This window comes from Trachypithecus francoisi, unplaced genomic scaffold (genome assembly GCF_009764315.1).
Source record: "Trachypithecus francoisi isolate TF-2019V2 unplaced genomic scaffold, Tfra_2.0 Lachesis_group7, whole genome shotgun sequence".
Classification (NCBI taxonomy): Eukaryota; Metazoa; Chordata; class Mammalia; order Primates; family Cercopithecidae; genus Trachypithecus; species Trachypithecus francoisi.
Window position 1 is genome coordinate 35,442,010 of NW_022681472.1, and position 10,783 is coordinate 35,452,792.

Below are 10,783 nucleotides of genomic sequence, written 5' to 3' on the forward strand. Positions count from 1 at the left end.
GCGGATCACCTGAGGTCAGGAGTTTGAGACCACCCTGGCCAACATGGGGAAACCCTGTCTTTACTAAAAATACAAAAATTAGCTGGGCATGGTGGCGGGTGCCTGTAATCTCAGCTACTTGGGAGGCTGAGGCAGGAGAATCACTTGAACTCGGGAGTTGGAGTTTGCAGTGAGCCGAGATCAGACCACTGCACTCCACTCTGGGTGACAGTGCCAGACTCTGTCTCAAAAAAAAAAAAAAAAAAAAGATAGTTTAGTGAAAACAAGGTCATATGGATGTGCCCTGATCCCATCTGACTGTGTGCTTATAAGAAGAGGAGATCGGGACACAGACAAACACAAAGGGAAGATGATGTGAAGACACAGGGAGAAGACGGCCATCTGTAGCCAAGGAGAGAGGCCACGGGAGAAAACAGCCCTGACAACACCTTAATCTCGGATTTGTAGCCTCCAGAACTGTGAAAAATTAATTTTTGCCACCCAGCCTGTGATCCTTTGTGATGGCTGCTCTAGCACACTACTATACAAGTAAAACAGACCCTTGGCCTGTGAGATGTCACAGGATATGAGGGACATGGGGCACGCTCATGACTAACTGCCTAGCAGGACAGGGCAAATATAGCACCACGTGAGAAGCACTAAGGTTAAATTCCCGGAGTACCAGGGATAAAGAGACCAGTCACGTCCGTGGAGGTGGACAGTCAGGAGAGATCTGAGAAAGAAGCCGATTGTAAACTGGGATGAGAATGACTCACTGGGTCCTACTGGCTATCAGATGGGAGATAAGGGCATTCCAGAGAGATGGAGTGAATCCTCTTTTCTTTTTGTCCATTATTAGTTCACTCTCTTTGCACCTCCTCTTATGTATTAACCTTACCAGAATCTAATCACATTATCATTCTGTTATTATTTCATTATTAAGGAGCAAAAGCATCATTATCCCTATTTTTCAGATGAGGAGGCTGGGGCACAGAGAGGGAGGTAACTTGTCCAAGGCTGTACATCTAGCAAGATGGACAGCAGGGTGCACGCCTGGGTGGTTCTCCCGCATTGATCCTGTAACTGAGACCAAGTGTGGTCAAGCAGCAGGTGGACATAGATTGAGGCAGTGTGGAGCAAACGGTGCACAAGAAGCAAGTGCAGCTCCTTTTTCAAGACACACAGGCAGAATTGAAAGGACAGAAGTAGGACAGCAGCCTGCGAAGAAAGGGAAAGCAAAGGAAGTTGTTTTTATCTTTGAACGGGGGGAGATTAGAAATTGTAAGTGAAGGTCGGGCACGGTGACTCACGCCTGTAATACCAGCACTTCAGGAGGCCGAGGCGGGTGGATCATGAGGTCAGGAGTTCAAGACCAGCCTGGCCAAGATGGTGAAATCCAGTCCCTACTAAAAATACAAAAATTAGCCATGGTGGCTAATTTTAGGGTGTGTTGGCGGGCACCTGTAATCCCAGCTACTCGGGAGGCTCAGGCAGGGAATTGCTTGAACCTGGGAGGCAGAGGTTGCAGTGAGCCAAGATTGCGCCACTGCACTCTGGCGTGGGTGACAGAGTGAAACTCCATAAGAAGAAAGAAAGAAAGGAAGAAAGAAAGGAAGGAAGGAAGGAAGGAAGGAAGGAAGGAAGGAAGGAAGGAAGAAAGGAAAGGAAGGAAGGGAGGGAAGGAAATAAATAAATTATAAGTAGGTCAAAGGGAGGAAGGAGGAAAATAGTGAAGATAGTAAAGAAGATAGTTGGCAAAGAAAGGTCATGGAGGAGAGCAGAGGCCTAGGATTTAGTGCCTGCTCAGGGCAGGGAGAGTTTGGGGCGGTGAGGTCAGTGTTGGAAAGAATGCAGGACGCCTTCGGATGTGAAAGTGTAGGAGGGCTAAAGGGAAGAGAGTAGGAGATGCAGGTGCCACAGGACTGAAGGTCGCTGGCCCTGTTTGTTTGTTTGTTTTGTTTTGTTTTACTTTTTTTTCTTTTTCCTTCCTTCTTTTTTTCTTTGTTTCTTTCTGTGACATGCAATGCAAGCAGAGGTGGCGGAGTGGGAGATCTGATGGTAGGTGTGAAGTTTGGGGATTTGGAGAGATAGGACAAGAAAATGACAACAGAAGAGTCACCACCTACACGCAGCACAATTCTGTCCAGGAAAGCTCCACAGCAGAGGTAGGGGGTGGAGAAGGCAGCCAGTCATGGGAATCAGTGGGCGCTGGGTGTGGGGCAAAGTCAAGGAGAGCAGAGAACCAAGAGTAAGGAGCGATGTTGAAGGAACTGAGCGGGAGAACCAGGCTAGGGATGTGAATAGAATAAGAGAGTGAAGGCTTAGGAGAAACAGGGAGGCTTTCTAGGACTGAGAAGGATCCCATTCCAATAGCCATTGTCAGTTCCTTACTAGAGCTTTCCTTTTTATCTTTTTGTATAGATCTTTAAAAATATTTATATGTTTTTTATAGATGGGGTCATGCTCTGTTGCCCAGGCTGGAGTGCAGTGGCTATTCACAGGTAAGATCATAAACCACTGTAACCTGGGCTCCTGGGCTTGAGTGATCCTCCTGCTTCAGCCTCCTGAGTAGGTAGAACTAGAGGCACATGGCACTGTGCCTGGCTAATTTTTTTTTTTTTTTTTTTTTTTGAGACGATCTCACTCTGTTGCCCAGGCTCGCATTTTAAATATTTATTTATTTTTATTTGAGACAGAGTCTCCTTCTGTCACCCAGGCTGAAGCGCAGTGGAAAGACCACTGTTCATCACAGCCTTGACCTCCCAGGCTCAATTAATCCTCCCACTTCAGCCTCCCGAGTAGCTGAGATGACAGGCACACACCACCACCACACCCAGCTAACTTTTGTATTTTTTTGTAGAGACAGAGTTTTGCCGTGTTGCCCAGGCTGTTCTCAAACTCCTGGGCTCAAGCAATCCACACTCCTCGGTCCCTCAATGTGCCGGGATTACAGGCATGAACCACCACACCTGGCCTCAGATACTTTAAATGAAGCATGAGCAGAATTTTGTTCTGTGGCAACGTTCATGATCAGCCTATGAGAAGACATCATGAACAAGGCATGACTAGGTGGGAACGTACCTTTTTACCCAAACATCAGAAATTACGTGGCCAATATGTAAGTTCTTCTTGGGAGGCCACATTTATTTCTTGGAGTCTTCTTAGTAGGCCACGTCTCTTCCAGGGATGCAGCTGTTATCCCCAATATTTTTGTATCTTCTCTTGGCACTTTCCTTCACATCTCCTCAGTTGTGCCATATCATCTTTCCTTTCTTTTCTTTTCTTTTCTTTCTTCCTTCTTTTTTTTTTTTTTTTTTGACAGTCTCACTCTGTCACCCAGGATGGAGTGCAGTGGCATGATCTCAGCTCACTACAACCTCCACCTCTCAGGCTCAGGTGATCTTCCCACCTCAGCCTCCCTAATAACTGGTACTACACCCGTGCCACCATACCCTGCTAACATTTGAATTTTTAACAGAGGATAGGTTTTTGCCATGTTGGCCAGGCTGGTCTCAAACTTCTGGCCTCAAGTGATCCACCCACCTCGGCCTCTCAAAGTGCTGGGGTTACAGGCGTGAGCCACCACACCCAGCCAGCCTATCATAATTCTTTCTGTGAATTTGAAGTTGATGGATTTGATTTTTGGAAAAAAACCAAAAACCAGTAAGCATTGTTTGATTCGGCTGAAGTTTTTCCTTTAACAGAAAGCAATGGGGAAATGATTCCCTATTTAATAAATGGTGCTGGGAGAACTGGCTAGCCATATGCAGAAAATTGAAACTGGACCCCTTCCTTCCTACACCTTATACAAAAATTAACTCAAGATGGATTAAAGACTTAAATGTAAAACCCAAAACTATAAAAACCCTAAAGGAAAATCTAGGCAATACCATTCAGGACATAGGCATGGGCTACGGTTTCATGACGAAATTGCCAAAAGCAATTGCAACAAAAGCAAAAATGGACAAATGGGATCTAATTAAACTAAAGAACTTCTGCACAGCAAAAGAAAGTATCATCAGAGCAAACAGGCAACCTACAGAGTGGGAGAAAATGTTTGCAATCTATCCATCTGACAAAGATCTAGTATCCAGAACCTACAAGGAACTTAAACAAATTTACAAGAAAAAATAAATAAAACATTAAAAAGTGGGCAAAGGACATGAACAGACACTTCTCAAAAGAAGACATTCATGTGACCAAGAAACATATGAAAAAAAAAGCTCAACATCCCTGATCATTAGAGAAATGCAAATCAAAACCACAATGAGATGTCATCTCACGCCAGTCAGAATGGCAATTATTAAAAAGTCAAGAAACACTGCTGGGTGCGGTGGCTCATGTCTAAAATTCCAGCACTTTGGTAGGCCGAGGCGAGTGGATCACTTGAGGCCAGGAGTTCAAGACCAGCCTGGACAATGTGGCAAAATCCTGTCTCTACCAAAAATATAAAAATTAGCCAGGCATGGTGGTGCACGCCTGTAATTCCAGCTACTCAGGAGGATGAGGCAGGAGAGTTACTTGAACCTGAGAGGCAGAGGTTGCAGTGAGCCAAGATTGTGCCACTGCACTCCAGCCTGGGCAACACAGCAAGACTCTGTCTCAAAACAAAACAAAAAAACCTCGAGAAGTCAAGAAACAAGAGATGCTGGCAAGGTTGCAGAGAAATAGGAATGCTTTTACACTGTTGGTGAGAATGTAAATTAATTCAGTCATTGTGGAAGACCATATGGTGATTCCTCAAAGATCTAGAACCAGAAATATCATTTGACCCAGAAATGCCATTACTGGGTACAGGCCCAAAGGAATATAAATCATTCTATTACAAAGATACATGCACACATATGTTCATTTGCAGCACTATTCACAATAGCAAAAACATGGAATCAGCCCAAATGCCCATCAGTGATAAGGTGAATAAAGAAAGTGTGGTACATATACACCATGGAATACTATGCAGCCATAAAAAGGAACAAGATCACGTCCTTTGAAGAGACGTGGATGAAGCTAGACACCATAATCCTCAGCAAACTAACACAGGAACAGTAAACCAAACACCACATGTTCTCACTTGTAAGTAGGAGCTGAACAATGAGAACACATGGACACAAGTGGGGGAACAACACACACTGGGGCCTGTTGGGGAGTGGGGTAGGGGAAGGGAAAGCATTAGGTAAAATGGTTAATGCATGCTGGGCTTAATACCTAGGCGATGGGTTGATAACTGCAGCAAACCACCGTGGCACTTGTTTACCTATGTAACAAACCTTTGCTTCCTGCACATGTACCCTGGAACTTAAAGTAAAAAAGGTTTAGAAAGCATCGTTTGATAAATGAAGTAGTTGACCAAACTGAGTAATGTATTTTTGGCCAAGAATAAAATGACAAGGCTGGGTGCAGTGGCTCACACCTGTAATCCTAGCATTTTGGGAGGCCAAGGCGGGAGGATCACTTGATGCCAGGAGTTCGAGACCAGGCTACCTAACCTGGTGAAACCCCATCTCTACTAAAAATACAAAAATTATCTAGGCATGGTGGTGGGTGCCTGTGATCACAGCTGCTCAGGAGGCTGAGGCAGGAGAATCGCTATAGCCTGAGAGGTGGAGTTTGCAGTAAGCAGAGATCAGGACACTGCACTCCAGCCTGGGTGACAGAGTGAGACTCTCTCTCAAAAAAAAAAAAAAAAGGAAACCTAATCCCAATTTAATAAATTTTCTCCACAGAAAAATACACATGGCCAAAGAAAACAAAATTAAAACATCATCTTTGATATTGAGTTAGAGGAAAAATCAAATTTTCTTAATTGTATTCAATTTATTTTCACTCAAGATGTTATTTTTACTAGGATGCTTAATGTGCAAGGGAGGTAATAAATGTCAGTAGGTAATAAATCTGAGATAAATTTACCAAAAAAAAATTTATCTTCTAAAAAGAAGCTGCTCCTTAGTATAGTCTAGAGAGGGTCCCAGTGAAGGAGTCAGCAATCCTAACAAATCCAGGAGTCTGGCCTCACCCTGTCATTAAGCCACCATGGGTTTCCAGGCAGGTGCCACAATCAACACAGCCCCTGAAATTTCCTGCCCAGCTCTCAACACATGTAATAGTTTCTTACTCTCTCTTGCCTGTGCTGCATAATTCCCTTTCTAAGCTCTGCAGTGAGCGTCTTTAGTCCCTGTATTAGTTCATTTTCATACTACCAGGAAGAAACATCCAAGACTGGGTAATTTATAAAGAAAAAGAGATTTAATGGACTCACAGTTCCACATGGCTAGGGAGGTCTCACAATCATAGCTGAAGGTGAAGGAGGAGCAAAGGCACTTCTTACACGGTGGCAGGCAAGAAAGCATGTGCAGGAGAACTGCCCTTTATAAAACCATCAGGTCTCATGAGACTTATTCACTGTCTCAAGAACAGCATGGGAAAAACCGCCCCCCTGATTCAATTACCTCCCACTGGGTCCCTCCCATGACATGTGGTGATTATGGCAACTATGATTCAAGATGAGATTTGGGTGGGGACACAGCCAAACCATATCGGTCCCTAATTTCATTATGGAACTGAAATATGTCATTTATTTCTACATAAAGAAATACCTTAAAAGTTATTTACTTTAGTTATCCTTCACCCATTAAATCATGAGAAAAGATAATAAATGATAAATGTGGTTCACTGTTATAAAATAAATTATCTTCCTAGCTAGTTTGTTTTATTTGCTCAATTCAAAATTTGAACAGTATAATCAGTATATATTTTTGGTATTTATATGAAATTAGTACTTCATAAATATGAATCATGCTATTAACTGGGTATATTGTGATGTTCTCTAATCACTGTCATTTGCATACTACACAACTCTTATCTTCAATAGTCAAAGAATTGAAGAAAATTTGGAGAGTGTACTGCACATACCATATTACAGCTTGATCTTTAAACACACGTAAGAAAACTGTCTACAGGAAAACATTTCCACCTCCATCAAGCTAACAAATTCCAGGAGAAACTCATTTTAAAAACCCCATGGTGTAGAAAGAAGATTATGAGATTGCTTTACTTCAAACAGAATGAAGACATTTAAAAAAAGTTTTCAAATTTGGGCATCTTTCCCCCCTCACCCCCACATTCATCTGGATTACTTCTTTTTTCTATGAAAATAGGGGGAAAAATACGTTTTTATTTAAATATGCAAAAGCAAAAAGATAATGTAATAAGGGTTATAACTGCTATTTATAAAACATTTGAGATAATAAATGATGTGGATCTCTTAGGAAAGCAATGAAATAGTGCATCATTTTGCTATGTCTCTTTGGTCAGTGTTTTTAATACTTGGGTTTTAAAGAGGTTGGCTCTGACAGTGGCCGTTCAATATGTAAAGCTCCTTAACACCAGTCCCATAACAGACCACACTTCCTGGAAGAGGTAAAGTTATTTAAGAATATGCGTCTTGCAGAGGGATTCACGGAACCTGTCTTCTGAAATGATATCCAGCTTTAACCATGGTAGTTTCTTCTGGAGGCATAAAACCACGATTTTCTTCTTTCTCAGTAATTCATGCTAAACCAAGAAGTCATTTGGGAATAGAAAAGGTCGAGAGTGTTTATGGTTTTGTTCAGATGAGGAATCAACCATCAGGAAAATGAAGAGAATTTACAGCAAAGTGATTTTTAATACTTTTCTGGTGGACTCCCCCTGTACAGTCTGATTTCCCACTATTTTCCCCCAAGTAAATGCTTGTGCTCTGGGCATGCTGATCTGTCCACAGCAGTTCTCTAAGTGTGAGCTTCCAGACCAGGTGCACCAGCATCACTAGAGAGCTTGCCAGAATGCAACTCATCACACCTCATAACAGACCTGCTAAATCAGAAAATCTGCTGTGGAGCTCAGGGACATGTATGTTATTAACACGTTCTCTGAATGAGTCTGATGCACACTGAAGCTGGAGAACCACTGGTCTGCGGCACGTGGCCTGTCTTGTTCTCAGTTCATTCATTTTCTCCTTTCTTTTAATGACTTTCCTTCAGCCCTAAGCATCTAACTAAACATCATCCCCCTCAAATCTGGTCTTGCTATTTCACCAAACTTCGACAACTCCTTACTTGAAATCATGTTTATTTATCACCTACATACCACAATTAAATGTTACCTAGGTCTGCAGTGATTTAAGGTCATACATGTCTTACATTGTTCTCTAAGTTATTTCTATCCTGTGGTTGTTTCATCACTTCAACTCAAATGAAGGCCTCTTGAAGGCAGGACCTATGTCTTATAGATAGCCCCCAACTTACAATGGTTCAACTTAACATTTTTCAACTTTACAATGGTACAAAAGGAATATACATTCAGTAGAAAGCAGTGGGATTCTCTTTCTCAATGCTGGGCAGTGAGCCACAGCTGCCAGGCAGCTACAGGATCACGAGGGTAAACAACTAATACTCTGCAGTGCACTGTGTTGCCGGATGATTTTGCACAACTATGGGCTAATGGAAGTGTTCTGAGCATGTTTAAGGTAGGCTTGGCTAAGCTATAATGTTCAGTAGGGTAGGTATATTAAATGTATTCTTTTGTTTTTGTTTTTTGGTTTTTGGTTTTTGGAGTCTTGCTTTGTCGCCCAGGCTGGAGTCAGTGGTGCGATCTCGGCTCACTGCAACCTCCACCTCTCGGGTTCAAGCGATTCTCCTGCTTCAGCCTCCTGAGTAGCCGGGATTACAGGAATGCGCCACCACACCCAGCTAATTTTTGCATTTTTAGCAGAGACGGGGTTTCACCATATTGGCCAGGCTGGTCTTGAACTCCTGACCTCAGGTGATCTGCCCCGCTAGGCCTCCCAAAGTGTTGGGATTACAGGCGTGAACTACCGTGCCCGGCGCCTAAATGCATTTTCATCTCACAATATTTTCATCTTACAATGGACTTATCAGGACATAACTTCGTTGTAAATTGAGAGGCATCTATACATTATTTTACTTCCCATAGCATGTATCAGTGCTTAAGCTACATAAGTCCTAAGAAAATGCCCACAATTTTATTGCTTTTGTTCCCTCTCCTAAATGCTTCTTTCTGCTTTCCACCAACTTCCATGTATCCAAATTCCACCTATTTTTCAAGTTTCAACTCAAATGGCGATTTCTCTGATCTGGCTTATTCTCTATAAAGACGTATTTTTCTCGCTTAGAAAAACCATAGAATATAATGATATCTTTTCATTTTTCTGCTTCATACTACAGTCATTTGTACATGTATTATCTCTCTCACCACTGAAAATGGAAATAATTGATCTAACCCACTGCTTTTTTTTTTAAAGGAAGAAAATAATTTTAGCATGCCTCAGGGTATAGGCGTATAATTAGTTTATTTTCCCTAATATTTATACCTCTGATTTTTTGTAATTCGTCTATTTACACAGGAAGTAACTCTCACGTTTCAGAGAGATAGTCTTTTTCGAGGTACACTGAGGGTCTGGAACAGGATCTGTGTGCTGGAGACAATTGTTCCAATTTGTGTGGTCTAATGAGTGGTCTCAGAAGATTAGACATGAAGTAACGGGAATCTGCAGGAAATCGGCCACAAGGAAACCAGGGTAACTTTAAGTCACATTGGTAAAAAAGAAAAGAGCCTCACCTCAGGGTAAGGACCAGTAGCAGAAGGCTTAATTGTTACCATGTCGCGGTGTGAACCCGCTGGTGCGGCTGCCTGGGCTAATGGGAACCTGATGTAGCCAGCTTCCCGAAACACACCAGTCCGGACTTCAAACACTGCAGCCCAGTCTTTAGGAGGGAACAGACTGGATTCACAGTCACAGGTTTATTTCTTCTCCAACAAAGGAGATACCTCCCCACCTCCACCCCATCAGCTACAACGGGCTGCACCAGGACCCAAGCAGGACTCTGAAACCACCCCTCCTGTTTTGCCCACTTAATACTTAATCCTAACCTCCCACTCCATATTCTGCATAAAAGTCTTCCGGACTTAGCAACCTCCAAGAGCCCTTGGCTTTCTGAGCTTGCAGACTCAGGAGTGAGAGAAAACTCACAGGTCATTTGCCAGCATATCCCACTTGGCCATCTGGGAATGCATCCCAGTTCTACATATGTGTGTCATGAAAGCAGGTATTGAGAATTCATCATGGATGAGCATGGACAATGCCAGGACGGGTCCATGGGTAAGCCAAAACCTTCCAGGTCTGGCTCTCCTGTTCCTACCTGCATCTTTCACTTCTGTTTTACCACCAGCTCTTGACAAGAAAATGCCAAAGTAGCAGGCAATGAAACCCTCAGCTTATGTGCCTGGAAAAGGGTTTCCAGTCCCTGGTATTTGAGGTCAGCTCAAGGCCTGGGGCAGGCCAGCATCGCCCCAGGGCTCCTCTCTGAAAAGAAGGGGTGTTCTGGAACTTAGAGCTTCCTGAGCTCTTATTCCTACTCCAATCCCCGGAGACAGCCTCGGTGTTTTTCCTCTGCTGAGATTTCTCAAGTTCCCTTTTTTACATCCCTTATCGACATGTAAACTCCACACTAGGGTGAAAAGGTAGGTGTTTAAGATAGATGGCAACAGCTGGGATCAACTGCCTCTTAAAAGGCTGTCTTGATGAAATGCATCTCTTTATATTTGGGGCATTTGTAAGCAGAATGGGAATGAAACTTGAGAAGATTATGTGATAAGCAGACCATATCCTGTCAAGAGCGGGAGTGTTTCTCTAATAACACAAAGATGAGCTTCTAGATAGCCCACCAGATAGCCAGCCGTCTTCCGCCCAGCGTCTCCCATCATAAATCTTCATTCTTACTCAGGTTTTCTGTAGATTTTTGAGGAT